The sequence below is a fragment of the Phyllostomus hastatus genome, unplaced genomic scaffold (assembly GCF_019186645.2).
Source record: "Phyllostomus hastatus isolate PE091 unplaced genomic scaffold, TTU_PhHast_1.1 phas_contig_80, whole genome shotgun sequence".
NCBI classification, from domain to species: domain Eukaryota; kingdom Metazoa; phylum Chordata; class Mammalia; order Chiroptera; family Phyllostomidae; genus Phyllostomus; species Phyllostomus hastatus.
In genome coordinates, this window is record NW_025333960.1 from 26,396,208 (window position 1) to 26,413,886 (window position 17,679).

At 34.8% G+C, this 17,679-nt stretch overlaps 1 pseudogene; it reads left to right on the plus strand.

Annotated features, from left to right (window-relative positions):
• The first annotated feature begins 565 nt into the window (after nucleotides 1–565).
• The window catches only part of LOC123826392, a 38,835-nt pseudogene continuing 21,721 nt past the window's right edge, over nucleotides 566–17,679 (plus strand).

Here is a 17,679-nt window from a genome sequence, read left to right on the forward strand (position 1 = left end):
CAGAGACTTCCCTGGACTTAGGCTGGTCTCTTAAAAGCAGAGGACCTTATGATTGTAAGTATCAGAATTTTGCTTTCATGAACAGATGTTTAAAAAAAATTCTCACTGTTAACAGTAGCAGATTTTCTGTCTCATAAAGAACAACTTTGAAAATGACTGGGTATTTCCTAACATCAACTGAAATGGAAAGTTTATAGTCTTCTACTATATCCTGAGTGTCTGGCTATGAGCATGAGCCAGATAATCCTCTTGAAATACTATAAGCTCACATCCAGACTCCCCTTGGCTTTTTAATATGGGAAGAACCTAAACAACCTGTGAGCAGAGCTTAGTATGAAAAGCCCCTATCAACTGCTGCATTCTCTATGCTCTTGACCATTTTAAATGCCTGCCACTGAAAACCTTCAGTAAAGGAGTGAATACGCCATCTCTTACAGAGAGCTGCCTTCGGCCTGAAGAAGGGTGTGTCCTAAGCTTTTACCTGGGAGCTAGGATGATCTTGTTAAGCATCTTCATGAGACCAACCCAAGTTTTTAGGGTGGGGATCTAGACTGGTTATACCTACCTTCAGTCCTTCTCCCAGCAAAGGCAGAAACACCTCAAAGCCTGCATGTAGAACATCTACTGACAAGTTATTTTAATCAGACATCAGCTGATCAGGGGGGAAGAAAAAGAACAGAGAACAGACAGCACTCCCCTGGTCTTGGATGTAAGAGCACCCAGCAGTGATGGACTGGCATTTCAGAACAGCTGCAGTGTTGTTCGTTTTTCTGGTAAGTAGATTCTGTTAAAAATCCTTCATGATCACTCTTGTTGTCAACAAGTGAGAACTTTTTAGAAAATGTTATTTAGTATTACTTCTAATATAAACCCATTAAAATTTATGTTAATGACAATTTGATTTTATGAACCAGATTTTTAAATAGTGTTTCTCTCTTTAATTGAAGACTTGAGATCATATTAATGCATCAGTGTCAGCTCATCAGATGACGTCTGTGACAGACAATATCAAAGTCTTTGCTATGTCATTCTGAGAAAATATGAAATTTGGGGGAGTCATCTCACTCGTTAATAGCACTTTGTTGTTCAAATTCTCTTTTGCAGCTGGGCTTTTAATGTAATAAAACAGGTGTGTCCTAATTTTTAACTTAGACATTTTTATACTCTTTTGTTATCTTTGCTGGTAGATCTACTACAGTTTTTAAAAACATAAGAATAGGACCCATGTAAACTAAAATCAGCAATTTGTGACTGGTCTCACTATCAAGATAACCTCATTGGTTCTATATGTGCCTGGGATCCCCATGACTAATATGGAAAGTCCCACATTGCTAAACTCTGAATTTATTCAAAACAATATTTTTATTTCAAAAGAGTGGTGGTATGGTAGATTTATAAATGACATAGTAAGTGAAGGAATGGCTATAATTAAGAAGTATAATTATTATACTACTTGTTTTTACTAATAGAAAATCAGTTATGACTATGATATACAAGTTGCACAGTAATTATCAGACATATGTAATAAAAAGTCATACCATTGTCCCCCTTTCACATTATTAGTTTTCTCTTTTTAAAGTCAATACTAAGTACAGTACCTGTGTGTTGCATCAGTTTCACTCATACCACAAATTTCTGAACCGCAGACTCCCTAACAGTGAAATTAACATAATCCAAAGAGGCAAGTGCCAGTTAAATCATGACCCAGTCTGACAGGATGCATGTAGTGCTGTGGTTCATATTTGTTTCTACTTGCTTAAGTTTTAACTGGATTGTTGGGTTTCTATAATAACAAGTTAGGTCTTTGATTCAAGATTAGTTTTAATTCAGTTTATTAATTAAGACACACCATAACCAGTGAATTTAGTTACAAATAAATATCAATCAGCTGGCAGCTTTAGTTCTATGTTGCCCTTTAAACACAAGCTCTATTCTGTGGACTTTCTAAGGGATCTTTAGGATCAGTTGATATCATAACTTGGGATGTGGCAGGGATTAATGAGCATTATGCAGTTTGTCATTTGAATACGGGAGCATTTGTACATTGTGAAATGAAAGAATACTTTCATTTTTAATTTCATATCGATTCGATCTATTAAGGCCTATTAGAATTGCAGTTGATTATTTATTCAGATGCTTATGTACATTCATAAGTCTATAAGATACTTACTTGATTATACTTATGATCATTTTTAATTACATCCTATAAAATTTCTTTAAACAGCCATTTTCCAATTAGTCATTCTTCAGTAAAATGTATCATTTTATCAAAATCATGTATCCTTAGTGAACTTTCTCTCTTTGTACAGAGGTTACTGGGCATTTTTACTATATTTTCAGAGTCTGGATCGGTTTCTTTTGTGTGAATTGTTTGTTTATTTGTTTCTTTTTGCCACATTTTACTTTAGAATCAATCACAAGTTTCCCATGTGCCTTATGAATATTATTTCTCAAAGAACTCATTCTATGATGAATTCAAATATTTCATTTTTAAATTATTATAACACTTTTGTAAAGCATTTTACTTTCTAAGGTTTGGAAAATCATAATTTATTTTCACTAATGATTTAACCATTTGATTTGGATAAATGTCTTTTGGAGTTATGTAGTCTATTTTTGCTTTAAAATACTTTCTTTTTTCTGAAAGCTAACCACCACTATAGAAGACTCTTTCACTTACCTTTCTGCTACTCTCACTGTGAATGTTTGCTTTTACAAAAAAAGAGAGAAAGAGAGAATTTTATGTAAAGCCTTTATATTCTTCTCTTCTCAAAGTTGATAAGTGAAAACCTACAGTAGGGAGCATAGTTGGACAATTTTGAATACCTTTTTGATGTTTAAATTGGTAGTACCTTTAATGCCAATCCATTTGAGAGCTGGCAGCCATCTATTGCAAATATGTTGTGTAGTCTGCTCAATATCCTGAAGGTACAGACCTTGTTCAAAATAGTCCATTAAAGCTGGGAGAATAAAAGTGAGGAAACACTTTTATAGTGGTCTATATTGCCACAAGATTATTCCATTTAGACAAGTCTTTGGAAAGAAAATAGCTTATATCTGTTATAACACAGCAAGTCAAATAAATGCTATTTGATCTGCATTAATTTTTTGCACTTTTTTGTTTCCATGAAATTAGTGTATGGGGGGTGCTATTCTAAGCTAGGGAATAATGTTATTTATGCACCAAGTACAAGAACTCTCTGTGAATGTTTGTGACAATGGTATGAGGTGTGTCATGGTCACTGTGGGAAAGTGAAAGTGGAACTAGTAGAGTTTTTGTAGTTCTAATGATTTTTAAAACTCACAAATTTCTTAGGTCCAATGAGTACAATGAATATACTTTCAAGGTGCTTTTTTCTAGAAAGCACACTTCTGCAGCAAAGAACTCAACTAAATTTATCTTGATCTAGCACCAAAAGTGATCCAATTTCTTCAATACATCATATCAGCCTAGCTTCTTCTATTTTCATGGTTAATATTTCCTCTCTCAAAAAGCCCTGTGACCACCTGATAAACTAAGTCCACACTTTGAACTTAGCTGAAATTATTTATTATTTAAGCAGGAGTTTATCTGAGTATTTCCCAGCACTTGGACAAAAATACACAAAAATAATACAAGTGTAGGCAAAAGTAGATTTACAGTAGTGAATAAGCTAAGCACAGAGTTTATTCTTGTATTATTATTTATTAATTCTTGTATTATTTATTTGTATTAAAATGGTAAAAATACTTGTTCCCACCCTGTATACACTTTATTACATACTTCATCAACTTGCTTGAAAGGGACATTTTAAATTTTTGTATTTATGTTCTCTGATGATGAGAAGGAAGAGTTAACAAACTACTAATAATTTCTGGAACACATACTATAATGATATATACATAAATATTAGTATTTCAGTAAATATTTCATAAAAAATGGAAACAGTATTTTGGTTCACCTGTTTAGTAAACTTTATAAATTGTGGTTAAGCAAAATCATTTCCATTTACATGGGGCTCTTAACTGCAGATTTCATGGCATAGTTAAGACCAGCATCTTCTAGAAACTTCCTGAAAATGGACAGTACACATTAATCATCATTTAATTGGTTTCTATTGCCACAGAGTAAAACACTGTCATGCCTGAACTAGGCTTTAGAAAAACCCAAAGCACTAAAAATTGCTGCCTTGATAAATTTAAAATGCTGCCCCTTGATTAATCTGAAGACTTGGCCCCAAAGGGACAAGACACACCTATTTAACAGGGCTCATGGATCCAGAAAAACAACACTCTTGTTTATACCCAGAGCACGGAACTTCTCATAACTCTTCACCATGCATTCTTCAAGGAAATTGTTGCTAAACGCTCCCATGTTCTAACAGTTATCACCTAACATGCAAGCAGGAGACGTGCTTGGCAGTGCAATTAGACTCACTTTGTTCCCTCCAGTGAGGGAGCACCCATACGGAATGCTGGGTCATCCACTCTTGCTGACACTGCTTGGCATGCAATTTCCTTTAATATACTTGGGTGGGTCAAAGTCATTTAAATGCTGTTGGCTGCTGATCGTGCCCTTCACTGGTCTATGAGAATAGAGCTAAGTCCTTTACAATTGTCTAATGAAAAACCACAGCCCCACAAATTAATGGCTGCCTGTTGCTCATAAAACTGCTTGACTATAAGTTATTTGAGGGCAGGTTCTGTCTGATTCACATTTGTACCTTTCATAGCACATTGCGCCAATGCAAGATTGCTCAGTAGGTACATAATCACACAACATAGAGGCATCAGAAGGGAGTTTTTGTAGAGTTTATATTTTCCTTCCCCTACACACTCCAAAAATTGTCAAGGTCCTAAACAGGGAAATAATCACGTTGAGTTTCCCTAACACTTATTTTTATGATATAGTATTACACTAACTTTACATTTCATCTAAGGCTTACCACAATATTTTTAGCACTTAAACCATTAAAGGTTTTATTACAGCCTTGGACCCACATATATACATCAATATATATTTGTCAAATAAATAAACCAATGAACAAATAAGAGAAATCAGCCTATCAAGAAATCAACTGCAGACCGCTAGCTTTTGTGCAAGTAATAAAGAGGAAATACAAAACGGGTTCTATAAAAGAAGTAATCTTTTATATTTAGCTTTGTCTCAAGTTCATTCTTGTGATGTCTATCAATAATACTTAAATATGTTAGAAAGTGATACTTAACAAAAAAATGACAAGTAACTGGAAGACCACCTCACAATTATTAAACACAAGAGGTTTTCCTTATAAAAATTATAAATTACTACTTTCAAGACCATTATTGTTACAGTAAAGAAATGTAAAACTCTATATTAAAAGAACTAAAAATGATATAATTATTGATTCATTGAAATTAGCATGCAATCTTAAATCCTGTGGTTGTTAGGTTTTGCTTTTAAAAAATACATATGGATTGGCTTCTAAAATATAGATGATGGTAATTGTCATTGTTGATTCACTTCAAGTGATTATTCTGTGCTATTGGAATTTTAGCACTAAAAGGGGTTTTAGTCTCATATACAGAAGAGGACAGAGTACTTAACCCAATGCCCATATCCAGGGGGCAAGAGACTGAGAAGTACTCAATGCACTTGACTACCCTTGTATTTATCTCTAAGTAAATCTCCTAGACAGCCTCCACAGAGTATATTCCCAAATTATTTTGGAAGCAATATTGCTCCCCTAATTGCCAGAAAACAATTTTATCCTTACTGTAGTTCTGAATGATGCAGTGTGATGTCCTTCAACTTCTGTGTCCTAATCGATTGATTTTAATCTCCATCATTTCACTCTTCCTTACCCTGTGTCCTCAAAACCCTTTCTGCAGCTTCCCTCCTGCTCATCACATACCTCCAGCAAGTACTTTCTCACCCCTCCTGTTTCAAATCAAAATCTCCTTTTCTCCTCTTTCTTTGCCTTCAAAATCAACATCTCCTTCTCCCCCAAAATTTCCTTGTACACTTCATTTTATCTACTATCTCTTCTGTTTCCTTATATCACCACATTTCTCAAAAAAGTGGCATCTGAACATCCTCTTCTCCTTCATCATGTCCCCCACTCCTTGTCAGTCAGGAAGAGCCCGTTCCATCCAGCTGAAAGCATACTTTTCAAAGTTACAGAAAAGCTCAGAGGACCTCAGGATTCACCCTGTTCAACTTTTGTATATCATCTGACACTTGTTCACAGTCTGTCTGCCTTTCAGTTCTCATTCTTTAGACACCCATGACATTGCATTATATTTTCCTCCTACTTCTTTAGCCACTTCTTTTCCCTCTTTTGTTGTTTCTTGTTTATTGTCATGGTTCCCAGTTACATAAATGTGGAAATTCCCCTGCTATCATCCTCAGCCATGGGCTATTTCTCTCCTGTGTTCTCTACTTCAGGGATTTAAAATTCTCCCATGATTCCAACCATTCTATCTGAGCTGGTATCCCTCATCTGTGTATCAGGCCTAAAGTTTTGTTCATGGTGCTGACACATATTTCAAATTCCTAAACATCTTCACCAGGCATTGCTCTGGCATCCCAAATAGTATGTGTTCTAACTTGCTAAATTGTGCTTCTGTCTTGCTCCTGATCTAGTTTATAACTGCAATGGTCTCAGATCCTCCCTGTTGTCACACCCACACACCACTTGTTCTCAAACCTGTCAGTTTCAACCCAGCTGTATCTCCCCGAGGATCTTTCCCAGTCTCATCTCTGGACTGACTTAATGTGGAAATTCAACTGCTGGTTGCCTGTAATCATAGCCTCTTCCCACCACTTCCATCATGTTATCAGAGGCTTCATTAAAATCCACAACTTTATCATGTCTTTCTCATCATCAAGAAACTTCAGTATTTTTCTACTGCACAGAGATTTGATGTTAGAATTCAAAAAAGGAACTGTGTGAAATCTAGTCAATGCCCATCATTTGTTGAATGAGAAAAGTAAAGCTCAGAGAATGCAGGTAGTACATTGGACATTTTCTGAGTCTATCTAATGCTCCTTGAATCTCATCATTTTGCCTTAAAGGTCAAAGAAAGATTTTGTTTCAGAGTTTATTTTACACTCTGAGCAAAAGGCAATATGGATATGTCAGCATAACATATTTTTTAAGAAGACCTGGCAGTTTTTTAATTGCTATTCCAATTGAGAGCTTGACTATATATTGAAACCTACTTGGTCTTCTGCCTAAGTTGCCTCTCATGGCAAAAAGAATGACCCAGTTTCATAAAGTGAGAAGGTTAGTGGCCTCTGGCATGGTTCTGCAAAACAAGCAGTGGTGCTGACACTTCAGTGTGGTGAGGGAAGTGCAAGAGAGAAAAGAGATGAATACGCAATCCTGTAGCGATGAAGAATAGGCTTCCAAAGACATAAATCCCATCTGCAACACCCACAAATGAGAGGAGTAAGTCTTCATGAGTTCAAGGTAGCAAGAAGCACACAGGTGACTTAACATCATTTCAACTCTGCACTCAAGCAGTACTCTACAATAACATTTCATTTACCTGTCCAAACCATTTGATCCATTTGCTTTTCTTCCTCTCCCTCCCCCAGTATGACTGTTGCTGTTTTTATTGTGTGTGAGCATTCTTAATCACAAGGATAATATGAGATTAGATTAAAGTTGGAATTTAGTTTTGAATTCTCAAAATTGTAATGTCACTCCTCTGTAGTATATTTCATTTAGCAATATACATAAATAGGCTATTTTGTATTTAATTATAAAATCTACACCTCAAGCACAAATTTAGGCTGAATTGTATTGGATTGTATGTAATCATTAATATTGAAACCTCAATTTCCTCATCTGTAAAATTAAGATGATTATAGTATTAACCATGTGTACTTGTGAAAATTAAATGAATGGATTTCTCTAAACATTTTGTCTAGTACTTAGTTATCATTTACTGAGTGTAATGGTGATAATGATTAACATTAAATATATACCATGAGTATATAACTCCTATAATAAAATATTATCTTTTTAAATTACTCACATTGACCATAATACAAATTTTATTGATTTCTCAACTAAGGCAATTTTTAAAAAACTATGTACTTAGACATTAAAGTTTATTTTAATTTAATGTTATAATTAAAACTCACTGTAAAAGTTATTTAGTATATTTGACATTATTAGTAGCATTTTTAAAAAGATTTTATTTATTTATTTTTAGAGAGAGGGGAAGGGAGGGAGAAAGAGTGGGAGAGAAACATCAGTGTGTGGTTGCCTCTTGAACACCCCCAACTGGGGACCTAGCGCACAACCTAGGTATCAGCCCCAACTGGGAATCAAACCACTGACACTTCAGTTCACAGGTCAGCACTCAATCTACTGAGCCACACAAGCTGGGGCAACGTTTAGCCTTTTTAAAACGCAAATCTTAATTTTTTTGAATCCTTACCCGGGAATACTGTTACAGATGTTAGAGAAAGGGGAAAGGAGGGAGAAAGAGGAAGAGAAACATCAGTACAAGAGAGAATAATCAATTGGTTGCCTTTTGTATGCACCCTGAGTAGGGACCCAACCTGAAACCTAGGCATGTGCCCTGATAATTGAACCTGTGACCTTTAGTTTGGCAGGTGATGCCAAACCATCTGAGCCACACTGGCCAGAGTGCAGTCCATAATTTTATTTTTTTAGTAAAACAGGTAAAGCCTGTTTATAATAATAGTTTTTATACTTTGCAATTCTAAAAATAATTCAGGTAGATGTTAAAAATGTCTTATTCAGGGAGAAATGAAAACTAACGATTCACACTGTATTAATTCTAAGTGTATTTTAAACTTAATAAATGCAAACTAGCCTTCAAATCCACACCTAATGTTTTGTATAGATGTTTTACAATGTCTTCAGTGTGCTGACATATTAACCTTAGTACACAAGTGCTTGTGTTTTTGAAAAATGACTTTGGTTTTTAGAGAAAAATAAGTTAAATTACTCTGATATAACACTATGAATAATACATAAAAGTCAAGACCAGAGCTGAGCTGAAAGTAGGCAGAGCTGTGCTTGACCAGCTCACTTATTTAATGCAAAAGAAAAAACTAACAGAAGTTGCTTACCCAGCAATTAGTCCTTGCACTCTGAAATGTCTTCTCCTTGCTTTGGAAGGAAGCATTTACATAATCGACTTTCTTTAGTGTGAACACTAAAATATCAAATGTGCGATCATTTATACACAGAGAAAATTCTTTGTTTTTATTTTAGAACTTTATATTCTCATATTTAAAGGCAAGTAAAAAATTATCTTACGATTTTCAAGAATGTTAGAAAATAATTCATTTAAAATTAGAATGTGAAGAAGCAAATATTTTGAAACTTTCTGGATATTCTCTGCTTCGTATTCTTTCTTCATCCCAAAATGTATTTTTCTATTTCCATCTGAGTCTATGCAGAGGCTAAAACTATAGTCAAAAGTTTGAATATTATAACTTATTGTTGAACATCGCTAAAAAACTCCAGCTCTTGAGGCACAGGATTTACTAAGAGAACCTGATTTTCCAACCTTCATTCCCACTGAGTTCTATCTTATATTATTACCCTCGCTCACATGATTACAAGTATCTTCATATACTAAGGATGAAAAAAGTTTAAAAAATATAGTGAGAAAAAAAAGAAGAGCAAAATTGAAAAGTAAAAACTAAAAGAAAAAGAATTAGCATAGTTATCAGACCTGAGAGACAAACCAGGTCCACATGCTATCTAGACTGAGAAAATAATTTTAATGACTCAGATTGTTTGATTTCTTTAATGATTTGTTAACATAAATTATAAAGCACTTATTTAAAAATTAAATATTGTGTTTATCATATTTTTATAGGTGGTGGTGGAAGTTAACAGTGAATTTCGAATCCAGGTAATACATAAATTGAATTTTTCAATTTAAAAACAGAAAAAATGGTTTGGGAGTAACAACATATCCCTGCCCCCCGCCCCAAATAAAATTCATCCTTATAAGTAAAGTTAATGTTATGCTGAAATTAATAGAGTTTTGAAATTACCAATCTTCCCAAGTAAGCATCCTTTCTGGCATTTCAATTACTCCTCCTACCAATTCTTTAATGGAATGTGAATTATGAATAGAAGCTAATAGATACCATTATTTAACCTGCCCATTCAAGGTAAGGGATTATAACACTAAAAATGGCACCATCAAGTGGCATACAATCAGAAGGCAAAAACGTGAATGGATCAAGTTTGCTGCAGCCTGTCGTGAAGGAGAAGACAACTCAAAGAGGAACCCAATAGCCAAAGTAAGTCTCAACCCCAAAACACAAAATCAAACATCAAATGGATGAAGTTATAGTTTCAAAGAACCTGTCTTTTAAATATTTTAGGAATGTATCTCACTGAGAAGTTATGATATAAAACAGAACAATACTCATTCAGGTTATGAAAACTGAAGCCATGAGAAGGATAAATTAAAATTTTTAGGCACTTATGTAGACAGTTAAACACTGACTCACCTTACTGGTGAAATTAATACACATGATTGTGTTACCCTAAACTTTAGATTTTGAAATTATAGTGATTTAAGTAATGAGCTTACTACCTAGCACATTTAGAGGAACTATTTCAGTGCATATTCTTTCTGCCTCATAATCTATTAGAATTAAATTCCTACTTTTGGTTTGTTTATGAAGATTCGCAATGTACTATCTTTTGTAATCTTTTTCCTTTCACTTTCCTTTACATCTTTGTAAAGAACATACACATGCGCACACTCAGAAACACATCCCCATGCACTGATTCACTCATAATACAAAAAATATACATACATATATATACACACAGTGACACACATTCAATCATAGCACTATAACATGATATATATAAGAGACACTCCCCATACAATAATTTATTTCAAATACAACTGTCCTGGTTCCTATAACCATTTATTTCAAGTTGTCTCCTTATTTTCCTGCTAAAACATCCTCCCCATTTCCAGATTTCAGAGCTGTCTGGAAATATACACAGTCTTTTCTTACCTACATGAATCCACCCCAATCTTCTTCCTAACCACATTTAAAAAGTATTTTTTGAATTGAAAGATCAAAGTTAGGTAGTAACGACACTGGTCAACTCCTTAGGATGGCATGGACAGCCCTGCTCCAGCCCTAGTGCTAGCAGAACCTGAGAATAATATGATCAAATTGTAAATGTTGAATGAATGATGAATGAATACATACATGATGACTGCATAGAATTAGATGTATTAGGGTGATATTTTACTTTTATTATTTGGTAGAAATACAAATTGAATTTCATCCCTTACAATTATCATTGAAAATCTTGAACTGTAACTATTCCACTTATCTAGTAAAATAATTCTCTACCTTCAGAATTTCCCCCAAAATAACAGGGACAGAACACTCAGCACTTGTCAAAAAAGACACCAATTATATATCAAATATAACAGACTTATTTTGCATCCTGTAATATTTTCAAATGTGCTCTTTCTGCAGATCCATTCAGACTGTGCGGCCAACCAGCAAGTTACATACCACATCTCTGGAGTAGGAATTGATCAACCACCTTTTGGAGTCTTTGTCATTAATCAAAAAACTGGTGAAATTAACATAACGTCCATAGTTGATCGAGAAGTCACTCCATTTTTCATTGTAAGTGGATGCAGTATCAATATACAAGTATATGTTCAGGCCTAAATTACGTTGGGATTATCTCAAGCTCAGCTCATGCTTCACTTCATTTCAAGAGTGTCAGTATAGGTGTTTTTGGTTGTCTCTTAATTCATGTGCAGCTGTGACCCAGGCACACACAGAGAGCACTGAGTGGCAGGTGAGTGTTTTGCTTCAGTGCCTTAGCAAAAATGCTAACCTGTGGTCTGGCCCCAGTGGCAGGCTAGAGCATTTGTGTGGAAGGGCAAGCACTCAACCTTTACTTCGTTTTCTTTAATCCAGTTGAGAATGTTGGTCTCTGATAACCCCAATGCCAAGTGATGATTCTATAGCTACTACAGGAGCCTTCTCTGAGTAAACACACTTTAGTACAGACGCACATTGCTCAAGCTCACCTGAGCACAGGATGTTCCTTGGAAAGATTTAGTTCCTCTTTAACAGAATCTTCCTCTATCCCTTACAGCAGCTGTGACAAAGCTTAAGTGCTTACTCTTTGAACCCTTAACTTCATTCCTATTTTAAGCAGCTGACCTCATGTCAAACTCATTAAAAAATCTGAGTCCTCCTACAATTAACTCCTACAAACCAACAAACTCCAACAATTAATTCTCTCTGCCTTCTCAGAAATGTTCTGTGTTAAACCCAAAAGCAAGATGAATTTTCTGGGTTTTTTAAGGGTATCCTTAGAGTTTCTATTCTCCCATAATTACTTGGTATTCAAGAACCTTATTCTATCAACTTTGCCTTTTCATGCTTTTTTATGCCTGCTCTGGAGGTTTCTTCCAGTATGGTCCACACTTGTTAATACTTAAAATTAAAAATAAAGAAATAAAAAAACCTTTTTTCACTTTATAATCTCTTCTAGTAAAACCTTGTCAATCCATCTCCAAAAATACTTCCAAAAATAGCCTTGCTGCTTTCACTCATACTGCTTGTCTATATTCTTAAGACAGAATTCTATATTCATTCTTTAGTCTTCTGTTCCAAATTAATATTCCTGCCTCACTTTCCATGATGTTGTGCTGCAAACTCTCTTCATCTGCATCCAGCCTATTAGATCTTGTTAAAGCACCATGCATTTTGTATGAAATATACCAAATAGGTAAAATAATATGCATTATATTGTACTCATGTACACACCTAATAATAATAATACAAACATCCATGTAGCCCTGACCTGCTGATGAATGCTGTTTCTTTGAAGCCCCCATGTGACTCTTCTTCACCACAGCCTTGACCCCAATAGTCCCTATCCCTGATTTCAAACACTGAGTTTTCATTACTTTTTTGTTCCTCACATGAATCCCTTTGCCTGGAACACCCAGCTAGTTCCCAGCTCCACCTGTTGAAATTCTCTTTCAAGATCTACCTCAATCATTACATCCTCCTACGATATCATAATGTTTTTGTTTTCCTTTTGTAACTGATCTTGTTACCTTTTCTCAATGGTATTTTTTTCACTTTTACCTGTACTTATTGATTTTAAGTACTGTTTGTGCTTACACTCCAGTAGGAAGTAAGGTCCTATTTTTCTTTTAGTTACACAGTTACTAAACAAAGTAAAAATGTAATATTTTTGAAGTATATAATTATTATTCTTTTATTTTTCAGATCTACTGCCGGGCTGTAAATGCTCAGGGTCAAGATTTGGAGAGGGTTCTTGAGCTCAGAGTTAGGGTCTTGGATATAAATGACAATCCTCCCGTGTTTTCTATGTCTACTTTTCTAGGACAAATAGAAGAAAACTCTAATGCAAGTAAGTAATCGACTTTATTAAGTAAATAAGCACATATTGGCTTCCAGATCATTGTTCATCAAAACAGCCTATAGAATTAATGCTAAAGATAAGGGATAGGACAGAGTATGTAGTTAAACAAGCTTCTCTTTAAACCTTCTAGTTACCTAGCACTAAACTAGGGACCATAAAAAACAGAACAATAATATGTATTTACTGAGTATGCATTATTCAGTAGGAAGTATATATGATTTTCCCTCATTAAGCTGTTTAATTCTCTCATAAACTCAAAGAGAATAGCACTATTGTCATCCCCCTTACAGATGTGGAAACTGAGGCCAAGGTCATATATCAAGAAAGTGCTATAAAGTTGACACACAGTTGGTCTGGCCTTACTATTATTTTGTTTCACCATAGCTACCTAAAAAGAAAAGCATTATATTAGAATAAGAAATGGAAAGGCAAAATAAAACATTTCTCTGTTTTCTAACTGTCAGCAATATCTAGGTTCTTAGTAAAACGTAATGTTTTGTCAATGCAAAGATATGGAGAGGAACTGATATATGACTATGTTAGAAAAGGAAAATGAAAAAATGGTAGAGTGCTCATCGTATGAACCAACTAACCCTAACACCTTGTTGAAAACGTCATATACTGTATTATAACACAAATGCAAACTGTCCAACCACAGTCAACTTTCCTAATATTCTAGATACACTGGTGATGAAACTCAACGCTACTGATGCGGATGAACCCAATAATCTGAACTCAAAAATAGCCTTCAAGATCATAAGCCAGGAACCTTCTGACTCACCCATGTTTATTATCAACAGAAACACTGGAGAAATTCGAACAATGAATAGTTTTCTAGACAGAGAGGTAATTTCTCTTTCTTTGAATGAGATATTAGTTCATAGGAACTGATTCTAAAAGTAAGGGTACCTAAGAAACAAAAAAAGGAACTATGTTTCAAAATTTTAATTACCTAATCTTTTCCCATAATGGCAATGAGACAAAAATCTCTTTATAATGAAAATATGGGGATTCCTCACATACACTTACACTGTCATTTTTTTAACTTAATCTTACTTAGGATTTGCCTCAAATTAAGAAAATTGTATTCTGAGAGTATATGAAATATGCTTTCAGTATTTTGCTATTGTATCTCCCACCTTGGAGAGTCACAATGCATGAACATGACTGATGCTCCAAGAATTTTTACAGGCTAAGCAACTTTGTCTTTCTCTAACAGAGTGTATTTTAAGTTCCCTTGACAACAAGAAAATCTCCTTTTACCTCCTGTGTTATACCTACTGACAGCCCATTGACTCCTTTGGGAAATGAATTACAAAAACAGAATGATGGTTAAAAATTAAGCAACAAGCCCTGGCTAGCGTAGCTCAGTGGACTGAGCGTGGGCTGCAAACCAAAGCAACACAGGTTTGATTCCCAGTCAGGGTACATGCCTGGTTTGTAGGCCACAGCCCCCAGCAACTGCACATTGATGTTTCTCTCTCTCTTTCTCCCTCCCTTCCCTCTCTAAAAAACTAACTAACTAAATTAATTAATTAATTATAAAATAACTCTTTAAAAAAATTATGCAACATCCAGATCACTGTTTTCATTTACAGATAAGAAACAATTAGTGAACAATTAGAAACTTAATATTCTATTAAGTTAATTTTAATCAATATAGTTATTTATTTTTTAAAAGACTTTATTTATTTACTTTTAGAGAGAGGGAAGGGGGGGAGAAAGAGAGAGAGAGAAAAAGCAATGTGCCAGAGATACATTGATCATTTGCCTCTCACGTGCCCCCTACCCACGACCTGGCCTGCAACCCAGGCACATGCCCTGACTGGGAATCAAACTGGTGACTCTTCAGCTTGTAAGCTTTCACTCAGTCCACTGTGCCACAGCCACCAGGGCTCAATATAGCTATTTAAAAATGACACTCCCCTGTTAATGATCTAGAAGTTTAGGATAAATCAGATTATATTTACAGTTCTTAATTATCCAAATGCCATCAGTTTCTAGGTTACCTATATCTCTTTTTGTACTTGTTTGAACATTACAATCAGAAGAAATTGCCTAATTAGCTCTTTCTCAAACTTTCTTAAAGAACCCAATGAAAGTTCTTTAATGTCAAAAGAGTTTTAGTGATGAAGACTAGAAAGAGAGAAGGAACTCTGCATTCTCTGGGATGTCACCAGAGCAGATATTCTTACCCTGGGGTCCAGGGAGAGACCTGAAAATGTCTCTAACTATGAATCCTCTAAAATTACATCACAGTTTCAAATAAGAATGCAGTTGTGCATGCTTCTTAAAGAGCAGTCATAACCCTTACTAGCTTCTAAAAATTAGTAGAATCAACAAGACAGATCAATTATTCCACTACCACAACCTGCTGCCACCGCCCTCCAAAATGCAAACCAATTTTATCTCTTTATTTTTTCCACACTCAGGGACTGATTGTCAAAGATATGGAATTTTCAAGCCAAAAATCTTGGTAAATTTAATCTGTCTCCTCTTAATCATTTTGACCCACTTTACTCTTTATAAACATTTTCAAATATGAGCATAGAATAAAGAATGAGAAATTTAAGAAATTTTGCTATTTAAAAATGAGGCTGGATAAATATTTTGGGGACTAGCAGTGGCAACTATCCAGTTGCTTCATCTGAGGTTTGGGAAGTTTGAATAATCTGGGTTACCCTTATCACCACCATAGATTTATGTAACTGTTGAGCCAACATTTTAAAACAACTCTGCATGAGACAGAATAAAGACTGTCTGTGTCAGCTGTGGTTTGTGATGTGTGTTTCAGCAATATGGCCAATATTCTCTCTCTGTAAGAGGCTCGGACCGAGATGGCGGGGCAGGTGGTATGTCGGCAGAGTGTGACTGCAGCATTAAAATCCTCGATGTCAACGACAACATCCCATACATGGAAATGCCTTCAGTAAGTATTTGTCTTTGAAATTAATAATTTAAAAAAATTTTTTAAAGATTTTATTTATTTATATTTATATATTTTTTTAGAGAGGGAAGGGAAGGAGAGAGAGAGAGAGAGAGAGAGAGAGAGAGAGAGAGAGAGAAACATCAATATGTGGTTGCTGGGGGTTATGGTCTGCAACCCAGGAATGTACCCTGGCTGGGAATTGAACCTGCGACACTTTGGTTCGCAGCATGCACTCAATCCACTGAGCTATGCCAGCCAGGGCTCGAAATTAATAATTTTTCATTCACCACACTCTAACATTTGTTTGGATGATCTTATTTGCAGATGTCTATGTTATCTTTAGTCACATACAACCCAGATGTAGACCTGTACTCTGTCCAGGATGTTTATATAAGGCCAAGGGAGAAAACATTTGAACAATGAAAAGTCTGACTGTAAATACAGATCTTTTTTCTAAATAATGATTACCCATAAACATTTAATATAAGTTTAGCATAGTTCTGTGATTCACATAGTTTGTATTAAGGTTTTTTCTTTTTCCTTCTTGTTTCAGTATTCCATAAGTATCGATGAAAATGCTCTGTATTCAGACTTGCTCCAAATTAGAGTCATCGATTTGGATGAGGAGTTCTCAGCTAACTGGATGGCAGTAATTTTCTTTATTTCTGGAAATGAGGGAAATTGGTTTGACATAGAAATGAACGAAAGAACAAATGTGGGAATTTTAAAGGTTATTAAGGTATACTATCATTATCCTAAATATTTTGTTCTCCTTGTCTTTTTGCAAATGTTAATCTTAAAATAAAATGGTAAGATTTTACAAACTTGAATGTGTGAAAGAAAAAAATTCTGTTTTAAAATGTATATGTAATAGAGCCTTTACATAGAAAGTATTTTTGCTTACATAATTTTATGAACATAGGCACTGGATTCCAACTCGTCAAACTTCTATCTATACAGTAATCCACCACTGATCATATGAATTTTAAGAATTTTTAAACATGAGAGGTATTTAATGCTTACAACAAAGTATGATCAATCCTTAAGGTTTTGTTTTAGAATATTTAGAAAAGTATTTTGAATCAGATTTAATATTAGTCTTTAAAAAATGTGTCCATGTCAACATTATATGACAACTATTATGCACTAAGAATATTCATCACAGAAATAAAAGTTCTTTGTTCCTCCAGTGTCTTTTTATGAAATTCATATTCAATAGCTGTAACTGCAGAATCACATTCCCATCTCATTGTGGCTGCTGACCAAAGTTTCCTATGACATAAATGCACTAGAGATTTGGTCCAAGTCCCTAGAGCTCTCCTGTGTCCCTCT